The sequence below is a fragment of the Corvus moneduloides genome, chromosome 8, assembly GCF_009650955.1.
Source record: "Corvus moneduloides isolate bCorMon1 chromosome 8, bCorMon1.pri, whole genome shotgun sequence".
Classification (NCBI taxonomy): domain Eukaryota; kingdom Metazoa; phylum Chordata; class Aves; order Passeriformes; family Corvidae; genus Corvus; species Corvus moneduloides.
Window position 1 is genome coordinate 25,440,015 of NC_045483.1, and position 18,818 is coordinate 25,458,832.

Genomic DNA, 18,818 nt, shown 5'->3' on the forward strand with positions numbered 1-18,818 from the left:
GCTTTCCTACAATTTGTCTCACTGGCAGCTGCATTCAACTATTCTTCATGGAAATTATGTTTAGTACAGTCCTCACCCTTCCAAACATGCATAGAAGGTTTGTGAGCACAGCCAATCTGAAGGTTTATAAAATCTTCTGATTTCATCCGATTCTGTGGTAAAAGACTAGATGAACATGAAGTCAGCATGTAAAATGAGAATGGAATATTCCACAGGTAATTATTATTCTATGGTTCTTTCAGTTCTAGGTTACCATGTTTAAGCATGCTCTGGTCCGGTAGAGAATTAAATCTGTTGCTAGTGTTGTTGTTTCAGAAAGTTTTTCATGAGTCCTTCATACCTTTTTCTAAGGCAAACATGGTGCTGTCTGATATATACCCCAGTTCAATATTTTACACTGAAGTGGGAAGTGTCTATAAGCATGTAAATTCTTTTTTTTTCCTAAAATATAAGCCAGAAGGAAGTGAAAGGCATGAAAGGCCAAAATAAGGGAAATTCTATAGACTTAAGAACGGTTTTCAGTATAAATTGTAATTAACAATGAGGAGTTCATTGGCTATCTGGGCATGCTCAGCCAACACCCTTACCAAGCATGCTCAATATGACCTGCAGTTAAAGGATTTCTGCTCATGATTAAGGCAATTAAAAATGCTTGTGTCAAAACTAAAAGAAGCTAATCAGTCAATCTAAATCTTTCTGGGCCCATAAATAACATTATTCTGACTCCTGTTAAATTCTGCAGAAATCTGATATTTCTAGAGGGCTAGAAGAAAGAAATTTAACTTCAGAGAAGATCTGAAAATTTCCCACTACCAAGTTGAGCAAAAAGTAGAACTCTAATGCAAATGTATGTGTCATAAGAGATTGAGTACTCGTGAAATGAAGCTGCTTGTAAGAAAGTACTATTAAGGCATTAAACCAGTGGAAAAAAGTGTAGGAGAGGGTTACTAAGGGCTGTGAAAAGTCACATAATCCATCTCTCTGCCTGAAGAAAGGCTAGAAGAATAGTGCCTTTAAAGCAAACCTTGAGGCACTGTGCTTTACAGCTCCACTGAAGCTAGTTAGGCAGAAAAATTTAAACCCTTCTGATTCAAGCAAGCAAGACTTGCCACCCCTTCCTCAGCTTTTTGACATGGATGGGGGCACATCTGTTCCTCCATGCTGGCAGGCAGCTGAAGAGGGCCAGGGAAAGATGAGGGAGACACAATATCTGGTCACAGACAAGTAGCCTCGTGCATCACCACTGTAGCTTCAGTGGGAGAAGAGGAGGCAAATTTGCCCTTCTACCTCGCAAATCAGTCACTGCATTAGCCCCTTACAAAAGTCTTTCATAATTATATATCCTACCTCTGTTTATCTATGGCTTTGTATTAGTACTTGTGGTTTCCTTGTAAGCCTGGGGAGGATGGAAAAAATGCCTCTCAAATATGCCATATTTGCACCCAATTCTTAATCCTCTCAAGAGAGGTATTTGAGTAATACGTTTTTTTGTCTTTCTTTCCCTATTTTCCTCTTTAGAAAAGTCACTGCCAAAAATATCTAGTGCCATGGTATGAAAAGAAAAGGGAAAAGGTGCAAATGTTTGCACTTTGCAGAATTCCTGAGAACAGCAGAGATGGTAAGGAGGATAAAAAAGGCAGACCAAGATGAAATGGCAGCTATTTTCCAGTCAGAGGAGCCTCCAAGCTTAGCTAGTAATAGAGACTAAAGTCAAGACAGGCTTCTAATAAGGCTGGTATTAACTCACCTTAATTATACCTTACTGAAATGCTACTTCATCATGCTGGCACAGCTATAAATAGAATATCATCACGTCACATTTTCCAATATACTCAATGGATTCTGAAATAAGGTAGTAAAATCTGTGATTCCAAACAATGACAGATAGCAGCTGCTATTTGCCACAGAAACCCCTCTTAATAAATGCAGTATTAGGGGTTGATTTTATTTCAGAAGAGAGACTTAATTTTCTTCTGAAATGATAATTTATATATTTCCAGCATATGTAGGTCAGTGCAGTTGTTTGGTGCATGTGGAAAATTGACTTCTGTGTACATTATCCTGTGATGAAAGAAGAAATTGACTTCATAGCACTGAAGTCTTTTTACTATTTTACCTCCTTCCATCAGGCAACTTTCCAAAATCTGCCTGGGCAAACTGCACAGAAAGCAATGCCTTGTTTGTGCTTAAATAATTTTACTGAGGCCAAAAGAAAGGCTTAAAGGGCCACTCAGCAATCATAGGAATTTATTCAAGCAGGATCTAAATGCAAATGTCTGAACTTCTTGAATATATTCAGTTCTGGAACTCCAGTTAAGATCCATAGGTATCAAATATTATACTTTGCATTTGTAGTAAAAGACCAGGGTTTCCTTTTACTAGTTACAATCTGTGTCTAGGGGTTTTAAGAGGAAGCTGCAAATGTTTGCAAAGTTTTCAGACTAATTATTTGCTTCATTTGCACTGTTTCTCTTCAGCTTCTCTGATTCAACGCATTGGGTCATGAAGTGTTGAGGTTCTTCTTAGAAAACATGGACTGTGTGGAGCAAAACTGACAGCAGTCAAAAGCATTAGAAGAGCTGGGTGGCAGGGTTCAACCTTTTCTTAAAGAAAGCAAAAGGCCCATAAAAAGAGTAGACAGACAAGGGAAATTAAACAAATATGTTATACAAGCAGGGAAGAAAGGCCCACTTTTTCCTTCCGGATTGAGATAAGGTCCTTGTTTAGACAGGAGGAACTGGTGTAGCATAGGTAGAGCAGCTTCTGTTAGATGCTTCCCTCATGCAGTTACCTTTTGAAAGCTGAATCAGATTGACCTTGGGTTTGCAGGTGATTTGGACAGTTTTTATTTTGCCCTTAGCTGAGGGATACAGCCAAGTTGTTGCATGCCTGGTGGTGACTGCTGATGGCATAAACAACAAAAAATTAATGTGTACAAGAAATGCAATATTTCTCCAAGAACAAAATAACATTTCCCAGAGTTACTGCACTTTTCTCAGAGATCTGACAGAAGTAATTCTTCAGGGTCTTAGTACCACCAGTGCTGAGGCAAAGGCCATCTCTTGGGGTATCTGGTTCTAGGACCCATTTGATCCTGAACCTCCTAGATCTTTCAGAGAGCTACAGAGCTGGAAACCCATTTATAAACCCTTCATTTGGAATAGCAGTACTCAGCTGCACTGATATCAAAGTAAATTGGCAAATTAGCCATGCGTTTGTATGCCGTGTTCTCACACATGGGTCACTTAGGGAAATAAGGTGGCCTTGCTCAGCAGGCTCCCAGAAGGTGCCACTCTGCTCTGCTGCACTGAAAGTAATTTAAATGTATTGTGATTCTGGGTCCTCCTCATTCCCCTGTTCCCAAAAGGCAGGAGTGCTAGTGGAAAATTATTAAAACCTGATATGTTTGAAGGTGACTTGAGATATCAAAAGCACTTTGTTGCCAAGCTGCTGGGCTGCTTGCTTCTCCAAGGAAGACAGCAGAGAGTAGTGCTATAGAATAAATAGCAGCTGAGCATAACCATCACCTGAAATAGATTATATACAGGCAGGAAAAATGCTGAAGCATAGAGGTCATAAAATCCTAACATGCAAATTGAGATCAATAGAAATAGATAGAGCGGTAAAGAGAGAACAGTGGACAAAGGTGTAAGTGAAAACACGGACACTGTTAGTAATTTCTGACTCTAATCTACCTGTCCCTGGGTTGTCACTGGTATAAATGTGCACACTGTTTCATTTATTGTCAATATATCATGGGTAACATTTTCTATTATATTGCATAAACGATGTCCTCATTATGGCTGCACTGCATCTCAGTAACGAATTCACTACTTTAGCATTCCTGCTTGGGTTTCACATTGATGTTTGTCAGCTACATGAGTCTCCCTTCATTCACTTTGTCATCAGTGAAAATTAACTTTCCTGTGTGCTACTCTTACCACTTTTAGACAAACAGAAACTGTGTTTGGTGACTCACTAAAAGGAAAGGAACATTCCTTCTTACTGTAAGGTGATATTAGTGACAATAAATCCTCCCATGACCTCAGTTAGCTGTCATTTGCTAAGCAATTGCCATATGTCTGAAGAGCTGTGATGTAGCCTATGGTTATCTAAAATAAGCTTAGAAAAGTTTGTATGAAAATGATCACTGTTTTTTAGGTCTTCTCTTGTGTGTGTGAAAGCTGTTGGGGATTTATTCCATATTTTTCAGAATACTATTTAAGCTAAAAAAACAAGGTTTCATAAAAAAAAAGTGGTAGGCTTTCAAAAATTCTGAAAACTCACAGCTTTCATTGATGTAATTGAAAACTTTGGGGCACCAAACTTTACAAAAATATGAGAACTGTGTTTGAGTTGTAGCACTAAGGTGCTGCAGAAACTTAGTTATTGCCCAGCTACTGGAGCAATTCCTGACAGAAGCAGTCTGTGCCAGAAGATCCTGTTCTGTTATACACTTCAGCTGGTGTTGTAGATTGTATTTAAACCAGTGGTCGTTTAAAAATTATTCAGACTGTCCAAAAGAAGTGATTCACAGAGTCACAGTCATTCTTAGTGCACTGGAACTGCAAAGACCCTGTCAGATGGGATGTGACTGAGAGGTATTGGACACTCCCAGAGTGCTGTCAGGACACATTAACAAACCCATTTTTGCATTTCTGTCATCATATCAAGATATCTTTGGCTCGCTCTCTTTGGAAAGATCTAGTGTTTCAAAATCCTGGGTCTGGAAAATCCTCATGACTTTCAAATTTTTGACAGCTACCTTTTAAGAGCAGCTAGGATTCGTTCCCTAAATATTTTTCAGATATCAAGACACATTTTGTGGAAAGTTACTGTAGAAATACAATGGCTTTGATTTCTGAGAAGCAGTGCTATCAAGGTAAATGACAACAGCTAGCTGTTTGCTTCCATAAATTAGCCAAACTAGTGGGCAGGGGGTTAAAACCAAACAAATTTTCAAAGATTTTGGTTTAGTCCATAATGTGAGGAAATTGTGTATTAGTTATAAAAGGCAAAACTTCATCTCTGTTGTCCTTGTGTTCCAGAGGAGGCACTGGGGAGAAACAGCTTATTGTTGTCCATCCACTGTGTAACAGCCTATACATTGCAAGGAGGCAACAAAGGCTTGGAGCATTTCTCTAAGAGAGGTCAGTCTGCTCAGCACCCTCTGCCCCATGACTAAGCTGGGAAACTACTCCAAAACTATTCAGAACATTAAAAGTGGTTTTGAAATAAAGAGGATGAGTAAGTGAAGACAGAATAGGAAGTTATTTGTACCACTCATGCTTTTGGCTGAAGTGAATACAAGAGGACTGATAGATATTAGTGGAAAGTAGGTGATAGGACCTACTCTGCTTGAGTAATTTTAAGTAATTAATTTGTTTGTAAATATTAGACGTTCAATTTTTTTTTTCTAGTTTAGTTCAGCATTATCCCTGATATATGTTGAATTCACAGTCTAAAAACTCAAAGGAAAGTTTTGCGGTGTCTCAACTCTTGGTCAAGCAGCCTGTGTACTTTTATCAAATTCAGATTTAAAAGACAACTATTTGCAGAAGCCAGACTAGTTCTTTCATCTATTTGGGTAATAATTTTGGAGGGTAATAATTGGAGAAGGTGTTAATTTGTAGACATTCCCCATTATCTCCAACTGTGCAAAAGCATCTGGTTTAATAAGGCTTCTATATAATATGAGAATTTACAGAATAATAATATCAGTATTGCTTTAGCATAATTCACTTGTTTAGTTCAGAGTTAGTACAGAGAAGTATGGAGTTACTGCAGATAATGTGAGTCAAGCCACCCCTCATAGTGTTCTGTAGCAAGCACTGGTACAGCAATTCAAACTGCAGATGTACCACACTGTACTGCAGTGCCTCTCAGCCTGAAATGTTCACTGATGAATTCAGTGTCCAAAGGAGTGCAGCAATAGACAGTGAGAGTGTATTAGCAGAGGTGAAAAGTTGCATGTCCCCTTCTCTTTATTTGTTTACCAAAAATTCAAAACTGTTGATCCCAGAGAAGAAACGTAGCTGTTTAGCATGAGCATTCAGTTGCCTCGTGTTGCTGTTGAACCCCAAATACTTTAAGAACACTTCAGAAGCAGTGGTTTCTCCTTTTGTTTACCTCACACCAGTCCTGCTTAGTAAGAGCTTGATCTGATCCAAGCTCTCTGTCTCCATCACAGCATTCCAAGCCTCAGCTCTTAATGGATATGCTCGTTAATGTATATGCTAAAGGAAGCATATGGCTTTGCAAATCAGGGAAGATTTTATTTAGTAATAGAGTTTTATTTAGATTGCTCATTAATTCTTTAAATCAGCTTTTGGTTACAAGTATTTGCTTAAGTTTATGCAACATAAACTGCATACAACTACAACTCAAATTATTTCTTATGAATAATGTATTTGAACAAATATAGGCCTTTAATGTGTTTGCAGATCATTTGTAGTCAGCTCATAATTTTTATGTCTGAGCTCATTTTTTCAAGTTATTTACTCGTTTAGGTTAGAAGTGGGATTTTATATGTCTCCAAGTGTTTACTATGTAATTTTCAAGGTGTATGATTTACTGCTTGAGGTGCTTTTTTCCATCTCCTTGAAAATCTCTGGGAGTCCACCTACCTAATAGCATCCTGAAACATTTATTGTGTTTGAGTTTACTGTGCAGGTAATGGAAAGAGAAGCATAAACTGATGAAAAACATTTCTCTGCTTCTTGTGCAATTATTGAATTCATGCAATGGTTGTGCTATCATCTAATAAACTCTTTTGCATTCCTCCTATATGAAAATGTATGTGTCCAAATATTCATAGCTAAATAGAATCATCGTATGCATGGATTAGCATAATTCAGATTAAAGCAGTAGAATAAACCTTGAGAAATATTTCAAGAGGAAATAATTTTGTTACCAAGTCATGTTTTCTGAAACAGAAATGTTTCTTTCAGATCAGTTTCTGAGCACCTGCTGGAAGTGCTGCTGTTTCTGGACCCCAGTGTCCTGGTGTAGCCCTGCTCAGCCTCCCACTGGCCCTTCAGAGCTGGCATGGATTCAGGTACTTCTCATTTCTTTTAACTGATCCATTCCAAATCGTGGTAGCTTAAGTTTCTGCTCACCACTCAACCCCTTGCTGGTCATTCAGTCACCCAGAGACTCCAGTCACACTTGTGCTTTGAAAGGGACAGCTCAGGGATGACAAGCCCATGAAAATGAAATGGCTTTTTTCTGTGTCATTGTTTTCCTGGGTGACAGGATTTCCACAGCAGCTCTGTGGCCAAAGGGCTGCTTGTCCTCCCTGAGAGGGAGATTTGCCATCCCTGCAGCCCTTTCCTAGCAGGAGAGCCCCTGGCTGTGCCCAAGTGAGGCTCACCCTCTTGAAGACTTCAGACACTTTCAGATGTTGCAGCAAACTGCTCAAGCCTCTCAGAGCTGGCAGTGTAAGGGAAGAGGGAACAGCATGCTCTGGCTGGGAAGTGACACTTACACCTGGTGTGTGTGTGTGTGCAAATGGTGCTGGGGCAGAGGCATTTCTACATTTGTCCATTTGAGTCCACGAGTGCCAGTCAAATACCTTAGAGCAGGAGCAGCAATGAGCAGAGCATGTGCTTTGTCCCAAAGGGAGGACAACTTGCAGTGAGAGCACTTTAGCAGAAAGAGCAATCATGGCATAACAGGCAGTCAGGGATTGCTGAACACAGGCACACTGTCTGAGGCCAAGGACAGCCCCTTGAGCTCCTGGTTATGAGCCTTGGGCTTCGTTTGGGGTCAGGTCTGGCCTGTGCACTAACAAGTGCAGCACAGTCTTTCTGCTAGCCCTGATAAGCACCTGTGCCACACTCCACATAAGATATAAAATCAGAAGCTATACAGGCCTTCAGATCTTTCACAGTCTTCTAAAAATCTACTTACACAAAAATGTCCTTTGTCATTTTTTATCTGTGCTCTGTTTAGTACTTTTATGACTGTGCTGATATATTCTGCTGTGATTTTTCCAGTGCAATTTTCCTCCCTGGTAGAGAGTTAAGACAGTTCCTAACATGACTAGCTAAAAAAAAAAAAGAAAAGAAAAAACAATGGTGTTTGGAAGGATGCTGTCTATTAATATGCCTTGTAATTAGTATGCCTTGTAATTAGTGTGTCCTGGATCTGTGTCCAAGAGGCAGAATTCCATAACCATTCAAATAACCTCTTTGACTGGTGAGAGTTTCCTGTCAAGGCAAGGGATGGGGGGAAACCAAATGCTGGGGGGTTTCCCATTCTATTCCTTAGCCACTCAGGTCTCTCAGAAAAAATGACTCACGGATCAGTTTCCTCAGATCAGTGACCATTGTCCTCTGCCAGGAGACTTAGTTGCCAGGACAACTGTTGCCAAGACATGCTGGTTTTCCTAGGGAACAATTTCAGCGTGTTATTTCTGTACAGCAAATCATCTCCCATGTCTATTGTTATACCCACGTGAGAAGCCATCAGAGTTCTAGCTCCATGTGGAAATTGGGAAATGGTATGAAGGGAAAACAAGTCCAGTTACCAAAGGGGAATTTGTAGTCCTAGAGGGATCTGCTCAAACTTTATGGTCTGTCAGACTGTCCATGTGCTCTGCAAACAGAGGTCCCAAAGCCCAGAGCTGGGAGCCTCTTCAAGCCATGAGATCAAAATGAATTCCCAAGTTTACAATACTTTAAAAAAATATTTCGTTGGAAATGGGATAAGGTCCTCGGGGATATTCTGCACTGTAATAAATAGCTATATAGGCTCTTATGATTGAGTACAGTGGCTGTGATCAGCCATTGCATGTGCTGGAAGCAACAGGTTCCACCACCTCACCCACCCTGGGAAATGTTTTTTGGAATGATTAACATGTCCTCAAAAGACAATTCTGTTCCCTTTGAAACTGCTTGTGAGTTTTATATCACCTGAAAGATTGCCTTAGCTTCACTTTTTTAGTGGTATAATGTTAATGGCATATACACAGCAATAAAGAATCTTCCTTGTTACAGATGCTTTTAAAGTTTATCATTCAAAACTTTACCACTCCTGTACTAGTTTCCAATTATTTTTTTTTTTGCATCAAATTCTTTTTGTTCAAGAGGAAAATGGTTTTGATTATTCTATTCTATTAGATGAAATTCAACTGAATGGCTGTAAGCTAGTTAAATGGATAAACTCCCCTCTTGAGAAATATAAGGAAATTTAACACTATTCTTGTCCACCAGAGGTCACTTACAGGCCACTTTATTTATTGGTGGCTGTGCTTCCACTTGCCTAGTTAGCCTCTGTTGTTTCCCCTATGGAGTACTTTTGGATCAGCTGTTGAAATGCAGGTCCTGAAGACCCTGCTAATGACTTTGAATCTTTTCTAGAATCATTAATTTCAAGAAGCAGAAAGGAAAACTCCTGCTGAAATAATAAAAATCATTAAGAACTATAGGGACTTTATTGATCCCATAACCTCGGTGGGTAATCTCAGTATCTACACCATGCTTCACAAGTTTTGCTGTGCACATTAAAGGATCTTGAGTGTGAGCCGACTCTACCCTCTATTACTAAATCTACAGGGGATTCTTATCTGGATTCTTATCTGCTCAGTCTTTACAAAGCCTTTCTCAATGTGCCCTTAAGCTGAGAAGCAAAATGTGTTTACAGCTTCTGATAGTTAAACTGTATGTGGATGTCAGCTCTTGCATGCTAGTGGAGGCTTCCGCTTCATAAATTTTTGCTGTAAAATGATGGAAACCTCTGAGAAATCTTTATGTGACAGATCAGTTGTCAAATGTGAACAACTCATCCAACTTCGGTAAAAGCTGCCATTCTGCATCTTTTGTTGCAGCTAGAGGGAAGAGCTGGAAATCAGAGATGGTGTTTCATGAGCCCTTAAGCATCAAGACAGCCTCATCATGGCCTCTGTTTGAAGAAGTCTCAACAGAAAAGAACACCCTTCCCCTTATATCTCATTTACAGTAGATGAAGGAGAAGCAAAGGAAAAGAGAGAGAATATTCCTGTTCGTCCAAGTTGAATGAAGGACAGAAATTCCCCAACAGTGTATAGACCCCTTTAGCCCAGTAATTAGATAACGTGCTCTGAGCTTTGTATGAATGGCATTTATTTTTGTTTTGCTACTGTTTGATGGCAAGACTTAACCACTTCTTGCCCAGAGCAATATAGTGCTGAACAGTTCAGCATCGTATACCTACATCAGCATCAACATATTTTTGTATGATTCAGTTGAGTAAATACCAAGGTGTAAACTCAGGTTTTATTATGGAGCACAGTAATTTATCTTTGTATGTGGGTGTAGTGGAGCAGACAAAAACCTGCAATATTCTGTCTCTCTAGCTCCCTAATTCTTTTGATACGGGGGTAAGATCATAGATATTCTCAAGTATAAAGATATGAATATGCAAAGATTTTACACTGTGCTTAGTTTTCTGGTTGCACTAAGCAATGCATTCTTTGCAGGAGTCAGCCAGAAAGCTGGGTGAAAAGTGGCCTGGTGCTGGATAAAACCTTTTATGGAGTGAGTGATGTCCCATACAGATACATTACAAATGTATAAGGTAAAATCCTTTAAAGCTCCATGAAGTCAAAGAGAGAAGTTGTTTGACTTTATAGTCAAACTTCTACAATGTAAGTAAAATAGAATAGCTGACTGGAAAAAGAACAGCATCTTGATGTTATTTATCTTCTTTCAGAATCTCATGCTTTTAAAGCTTGCATCTCTTTTGCCTCAGATAACAGAAAATTCAGTCAGCAAACTTTACGAAGAGGAGGAGTAGCTCAGTACAGGTGTTCTTAATAGTCAGTGTTCTGAGTGAGGAATCCTGTGTGAAACTTTGAATCTCAAACATAGCTTCCTCTGAATTAAGCAGGTTGTTTGGGGTTTTTGGTCTAGTCTGCTTCAGAACTGTCTCACTTTCTTAACAGCTTCTGTAAAGACTATGCTCAGCCTTGCAAACTGTGTTATTCCCGTGGCATTATTCCTAGTGAGTCCTACTACAGAAACTCCCTACTCTCTCACAAGCAGTTGATGCTTTTACCTTGCTCTTAATATACCAAGCAGTCACAGGACACTCAAAGATTTTATCATGAATGAGGGCTGACTATTTCTATAAGATAGAAAACAAAACAGAAAGCAAGTGTTCATGTGCACAGTCCCTTTGGGGGGCTGACAAGTCAAAAGAAATAGACAGAGAGCTTCAGCTCTGCTCCATCCTTCTTATTGTGCAGAAGCACAGATGCATGGTAGGATGCACAGGCAAGGGATAAATCTCTACTAATTCAGAAGAAAATGATCCTGCACGGGACAGCTTCCATTTTGTATTTTTCTAAGAGCTCTAATTATGCTCCCTGTATGAGCACCTATTAAGAATCGTGTTTCATAATGCTTGCTCTGAGTTTTTTCTGAAACAGGGTTATTCCTAGAGTTTTGTTCTTCAAAAGTCTTTAAACCTGTCTGTAATTGTCTCAATGAAAAGTCTGAAACACTTTGTGAACTCCTGGTTTCAGAATAAAAGCACTCTGATGGTCTGACATCAAAGTGAATCAGTGAGGTAGCTGTGCATTTCTATCCAGTGCTTTAGCCATATATTCTTTTGCAAGTGTCTAGAAGCTGTCACCCTGTTATGTTGTGATGAAAATAATTGGATATAGTTCCCACTTCTGTTATTCCCATATGATATTGCTGCTGGTGAAGAATACTCAAAACTGATGGCTCCAAAGGAGAGTCTGAAACTTCAAAAGCCAAGTTTTCTCCTGTGCTGAGCTGCTTCCATCTCCAAGGAAATCTGCAGAGTTTCACTATATATTAAAGAATATGCAGACACAAGGCCACTCCACCCAAGGAATGGTATGCAGAAAGAAGGTACATTCAAGGATCTAAATAGTGAGGAACTCTGTATGCAAACTTGGAATCAGAACCAAATAATTCTGGAGGAAGAGAAGGCTGCATAGAGATAAGCAGATAGAAAAAGAAATTACAAACCCAGTGAAGAAAAACATGTAAGTGTTTGTGAATACTAAGATATCTGCCCTTATGATTTATATTTGTCACTTAATGCAGAAATTTACAATAGTCCTGTCAGTTTTGTACATTATATAAACATGCTGGGTTTGACAGAGTTGAGTAAAATTTCTGCTGTGTGGAAGAACTATGTTTCAGCAAGATGGTGTCTTGACCTAATGAGAGCCTAGGGGTGGGGAAATTGCTGACAATCCTGTCTGCTTCATACTTCTGCTTTTGGAGGCAAGCAGCCTCCAGGGAAGTTCAAAAGTCGTACAACAAACCAGACATTTTTGTGGGTTACAAGGTTACAAGTTGGGTGCCGCGTGTTGACAGCACATGGATCTCACGTCTGCTTCCTGGCCAAAACAGCAAAGGTCAGCATGGAAATTTCAGCTTCTTATTAAAAAAATCCAACAGATCTCTAGTTCCAAATCTCTTTTTAATGATGTTGGCTCTACAATGTTTTTATCAAATCATGTCTGATAAGTAGCACTGCCCTGAGCTGATGTGTTCATTATATTTTTAAAGACACTAAATTTGTCCTAGCTCTTGAATAGGAAAGATACAAGGCAACCTGACAGCCTATAACTTCTCTCTCTGAAGCCACCAGAACAGAGAATAGTAGCCCCAGAAATGGGATCCTGGACAAAATCCCTCCTGACACTGCTGCAGGGATGGAGAACTTTGATTTTTAAAGCGGGAAACATCTAACAGACCTTACTCTTGGTAAGGAAATTTTGTGCAAGCAAAATTGCTGAAACATCTCTTCCTCAGGATTAAATTTTATGCTATTGATTTTGCAGAGCTACTTAGCACACACTGTTCTGGCTCCTGTACTTTCCATGTCCACACAATGGTAGCATGGCCAGCTGGACAGTGCCAACTCTGACACAGGAAAGGCACTCACTGCAGTTAAGCAAGCCTCAAACAGACTTCCCTCTCCTAGGTTATCAAAAAATGCATCCACTGACTGAATAAAGGGGAAAAACCTTACAGTCAAAACTCGGTGCCTGCAGTTGTGCTGATTCTTTAGTTGTTCATTTGTACTGTAACACAGCCAGCGTCTGCCCAAGGCTAGGCAAAGAGCAAAGCGCTCACTCCTGATTGTCGTATGCAGCCCCTGCAAATAGGGGTGGGAATACTGAGGTAGGCAATCATTAGGATTGTGCAAGATGGAGATAAGGCAGTGAGCAACCTCTTCCCAAAACAGAGCACAAAATAACAGCTTTTAGTAGAAATGTGGAGGATATACCTTTTTCTTTCGGCAGGCTTGTCCTCATGCTAAAAATTCAGCAGGATTCTGTTTCACTTCTTCTCTCCAGCATTCTGTCGTGCTGACTGCCAGGCTTGTAAAAGTGTTGGTAAATAATGAGTTCCTTTGCTGGGTAAGTGTTTGAGTGTACTGAGGCCATGCAGCCTTTGCAGGTTGATGCAGACATGATGGTTAGAAGGGACTTTTGTAGGCTGCCCCCAGCAAGCTGACGAGGGGGACTGTCAGGAGGAGATAATCCCACAGTCTAACAGCATTCTGTCCCTGCCTAGTTGGTGTGTAAACACAGGTTTCCTACTACTTAACTTCCACAGGGCTGTCAGGTTCTCAGCTTTTGGGCTGATGACCAAGAGCTGTGATCTCCAAGACTAGATCTGGAAAAAGGACTTCCTGCTGTCCCTTCCAGGTTCCCTTCTCTGCCATTACCTGAATTGGCTTAAAGCATATTTTAAAGAGAAAAAAATAATTACCTGAGACCTCTGTCTTCAAAAAGGAACTCCCAAACCAGTTACCTTCAAAATATACATTTCTGGGCATCTTTTAAAGCCCAATTCTGATCTCTGCTGAGATTATCTCTGTATAAGTCTTAGGACCTGAAGACTGTGATTAAATCCACACAATAGGATTCTCCACATGGAATTCTCTATCCTTCTATAAATATAAGCATGGATTCCAAAACCGGTTTTTTTCTTTTTCAGCTCCCTAAGATTTATTCAGTTTTTGTGAGAAATTTGGTGCGTTTTGCTTTTTTTTTTATCTAAACCATTGTTGGAGCTGATTGTCATTGATTGCTTTGGAAAATGATTTAATTGCTAGGAAACCCTGCCACCATTTTGCCAAAGCATAAACAGGCCCTTGGGCTCTTCTAGAATAAAAGGTTAGAGCAGTCATCCTGGAAAACTATGCAGGCAAATAGATTTTAGCTCTTGTCAGGCAAAACCAACAGAGATCTGTGTGAGGTCGAATCTCTGTAGGGAGTGGACTTATCTGAAGGCTTACATTTTGTTTTATTGCACCATTATTTTTAGCTTTCTCTTGTTACCTTCAAGGGAGACACCAGCAATGTCAACTTCCCCAGTGTTGGATAGTTCACATAGTATAGAAAATCAGCAGAAGGAAATCCTTACAGAGCAGTTAGGAACTGTCTGGAGCCCATGAAATTGGATAAGAAATATACACCAGGATTCAAGTTTGTTGTACAAGTTGGCTAAATACCTTCCTTATTTTATTTTAGTGTGTGCCATTTCTCCAGACTTTGATGAGAGCCTAATGGAGGAAGCACAAAGAAGTATATAGAAAAATGGTGCTCCTTAACCTCTGCTTTTTATCCTAATTATAATGTTCTTACAGTAATATTCTGGTGATTATACTCTATATTGTACTTTATCAGATGAAACCTGACAGGGGAAGCTGCTCTCTGTGGGAAATATTTTCTGAAGCTTAAAATAAAGAGAAATAATTGAAGTGAGTAGCAGAATTCATGCTGGATTTGATTTTTCTCTTGTTACCCAAATCTGTCAATGAAATGGTGCTTCCCTAGGCTTCTTTTTTTGACTGGTAGAACTGGGAGAAATTAAGATTACTTGACTTTAGTATGTGGCTTATTTACTATAAAAGTTTGCTAGCTCACGTTTGTGGTAGTTTAATTTGGGGTTTTTTTCAGTTAAACACAGAGTGCATGGGGTATGATTGCCTTACATTTGACCCTCATACTGAAAACAAGGGCAATCACTGTGGTGCAGCTTGTCAGAGCTTTACCTTATGATGTTACTATCTGCTACTGCTGTTCTGCTCAGAGAGGGCAGCAAAGGATTGTAGATCTTTTGGAATACAAAAGGAGTTCAGCTCTGAGATGTAATCCTGAGGAGAAATGTATCTTTTTAATATACAGGATCTGAAAGGAGAAATAGGAGAAGCATTCAGATCATTGCTGCTTAAACACACTTCACATTTTGTCCTTTTAGCTGTGGGTGTTTGCAGGTAGTGGAGATTCTAAGAAAAGCACTTAATCACTTTGAGCTTAGCAATTGCAGCAACCCTGATTGCTGTGAAAAGAAGAGTCCCAGCAGAAACACAAGGAGCTGTTGAGGATTCATCCTCAACTGGAATATTGTATGACTCATTTGGCATGAAGATAAATGCTGTAATTTTAGACATACAATGAACAAAACACTGTAATTAATTTGTAGCACAGTGAGATTAATGACTGTTGTGATACGAGATATTTTCATTAGACCTCAAGACTTTCAGACTCTTATAAGCTTGGTTGTTTCTTTTCAGGTTTCAATATGTACAGATACAATCAGGGGCTGTATGACACGGTTCCTACACTATCCCTTTTGCCTGAAGACAGGAGTGTATTTCCCAGGTAACCCCTCAAAATAGTGTAAATGGAGAAATTTATGAAATGGCTCTGTTTGATTTGTCACAGAACTGTAGATTTAACAATGATTCTTTTTCATCCTTTCAATGCCTGGGCTTTCACTGCTAACAGTAAGAATTTCAGGTAACACAGAAAAACCTGAAAAGAAAATTTTTTCCTGCCTGGAAGTTCAGTGCAGTGGTCCTGCAGTCAGTGTCCTACTAGCCAGAGATGGTCCCAAAGGTGCAAAGGGAGAACAGGTACAGAGCTATGAGCATTTAGCAATACTGTAATTTTGACACTCCTTACCATCCCTTTACTCTTGTTTCATGCCTCCTTCAATCTTTCATTTTGTCTTTTCACTCCTGTCCTTCTCTTCTGCCCCATTAGCCTTTTGTAGGCTCTGCACAATTTCAGGAAGCTGAAGATGCTTTCTGCATTTATTATGCTACTCTAGACACTTGGCTTTTAATAAATAAAAAAATAATATTGTACATTTTCACAGCAGCCCATAAAATAGAGATGTAACGAGATTTTAATCTGATTGCATCATTTGTACTCTGAATCACTTCCTATTATATCCTTCTAAATTATTACTGCCTTTTGTTTCCAGGGGCCAACTCTCAAAACCAGAAATCATGGTTGCTAGAGTTGCCTACTAATCTGATGGTTATAGCTTGATTGCTTCATACACTCTATGCCCCAACAGCAGAATTCCCCCAAGGTAGGATTTGTTAGGTAACTTTTTTCATGCACTGCTGCAAACAGCAAATAGACCCACAAATGCTTTCTGTCATGTGATAGAACCAAGTCACCTTCTCTCCTAAGTTGTTAAATCAGTTTCTGTCCAAATTCTTAATAAGTACACATGAAACTGTATATTTTCTTACCATATCCTGTCTGTATTATCATGTATATACCACCCACCCTGGAATTAGATACTTGCTTTTCAATCACAAAGAAAGTCTCAACATTATCACTTTAGATGAACTACAACATCAAATTTCAGTGCCATATATTGATATTCTGCATAGACATTTTCTGGTCCACATACTCCTCAGTGTGCCCTCTGCAATTCCATGGTTGAAATAAGTAAAGCCAGCAGTATCTTTCAACAAACTGCTTCAGAGAGGAATCCTCAATGTTGCAATTTAGCTCATTTTCCAAATCATATACTGTGATGAGTGATTGGAATACAGCTGAACCAGACTGGCTTTCTGGTTTGAGAGAATGTGTACCTCTGCAACAACATGAGGGCATTATTTCACTGGATTTTCAGTGCAATAAGTAGGTGTAGTAAAGGCTTTTCCATCAAAGTAATGCATTTCCAAGCAGATGAAGCTTTCTACAGGAATAATTCAATTTTCCTGAGATGTATTTATTTTCCTGAGGGTGGGCAGGGGGAAGAGGAAAGGGGAAGGAGTCAGCATTTGGTGCTCTCTTAAAGCACTAAGAAAACATAGTGGGAGAAAAAATTAGGAAACATTTGAACAATTTTAAGTTAAACCCTAGGTGAAGAATTGACAGGCCTATAAAGTTTTCCTGGAAAAGTTGGACCTTCAGAAATAAAAGGAATTTTAGAACCACAAGGAGAGAGAGGAATAAAAGTAGAATATAAAGTAAGAAAGTAAGAAATAAATTTCTCATGTTTCTATAATGTGATTTTCAACCTTTTAGCATATTCTCCAAAAAATATTTGTGTTAGTGACTAGTATTTCTATAGCATCATTTGAGGAAAGGTGTGATTTCCAGAAGCATGAGGAGCAGAAAAATAAACCATCTATTTTATAGGAGACGAGTTGCCCAGCAGAACTGAAGGAAGAAAGTGTCTGGAATGAGTCACTAGCTTGTTGTTTCCTGTGAGTGAAATACCAAGCTCTCTATCTTATGTTATAAACAGCATTTTTTATTTTTTGCCTGTTCACGTGGCTTTTGCTCCAACTTTAATTCATTTGAAAATGCTCACATGTGTGTTTTGCCTCTGAGAATTGGGCTTTTCCCTCTGACCGGAAGATGACTCTGGCAGCCCTGAGAATTCAAAGCCTATCAAAGTGTTCACTTGGGTCAGAGATAAGGCACTCCCAGTTGGACAAATTCCCTAAACAAATCTGCAGTGTGGCCTGTGATTTCTGCTCTGGAAACCAAATATCTCTTTCATGGGGCATCAGATTTCTGGAAAGCTGAGCATGTTGGAAACAGGTGTTGTGTGGTCGTTTTAATATAAATTATTAAATAACAGCCTTGACTTCCACTTATAGTAACTGATGACTTGCAGAGACAAGTAACTGCTTTGGAAACAAAAGCACAGGTTTTGGAGGCTGAATGAAATAGACCCAGAAAAGGTAAGGTCCAATCATTTGTATGTTTACTTTTTGGCCTGGTAAAATGATGGATGCGGTTGTGCTGGAGAAGGGGTGAAAAAGAGTAGGTTGAAACAAATATTGCGAATTTCTCTCCTGTTGCTAATGGATAATGGTCAATATTTAAATGATTTCTCACTGAATACAACCTTCCTGACCTGACCTGTCAAACTTAAAGGACTGCTTTGCCAACTTACAGGGCAGGGGATGTTACATGGACTGTAGGATCAGCCACTGTTCTCCAGGTACTTGTGCTTTAAGCATTGCATTGATATTTCCAGGTGTCTGTTTTGTTTGACTTCTACAGAATTCTGCCCTACTACTTCCAAAATGCCTGTTTATAGTTGGTATCAGCTGCTTCTGAAGTACAATAAATAACTAAAGCATAATCAATATCTTGTATAATACAATTAAAGTTCCCATTTGTTTCTAGCTTTGAATTTAAAGAACATCAGGAGTATTGCTAAAAACCATATTTGTCTCATCTGGAAAAGAAGGAAAATCCCTTTGGGCAAAACTGGAAGCACACTTGCCTTTCCTAGGAATGAGGCTGAGAACACAGCTTTACAAGGCTTTTTAACACCTTCAAAACAGGCTTCTGTGGGGATATCTGGAGAACAAACTGGAGGCACGTTCATGTATCTGAATGAAAGGACTGTAGTTTAGAAGAACTGAAATGATGGAGAACCAAATAATCTAAAAAATTAAGATTGTGCAGTAATACAAGACTCTGGGGAAATTTAATGTTATTAATTGTTTGTGAATTGTTGAGTCAATGAATCTAGGAAAACCCAAAGTTTTTGCTCCCAGTTATGTGGTCGATA

The 18,818-nt window shown here is 39.3% G+C and overlaps 1 protein-coding gene across 2 annotated transcripts in view; it reads left to right on the top strand.

The window, feature by feature from the left end:
- The window catches only part of SFTPD (surfactant protein D), a 49,128-nt gene that overhangs the window by 13,687 nt on the left and 16,623 nt on the right, over positions 1 to 18,818 (top strand). Inside the window, exons 3-9 of one of the 2 annotated variants that reach the window (XM_032116930.1) lie at positions 6,951 to 7,057; positions 9,830 to 12,376; positions 12,606 to 12,728; positions 14,663 to 14,736; positions 15,553 to 15,640; positions 15,767 to 15,894; positions 17,893 to 18,239. The gene's annotated coding sequence lies outside the window, so the exon portion shown is untranslated. Of the gene's footprint in view, positions 1 to 6,950; positions 7,058 to 9,829; positions 12,377 to 12,605; positions 12,729 to 14,662; positions 14,737 to 15,552; positions 15,641 to 15,766; positions 15,895 to 17,273; positions 18,240 to 18,818 lie in introns of those variants that run through there. The other variant, XM_032116931.1, reaches the window with a different exon arrangement.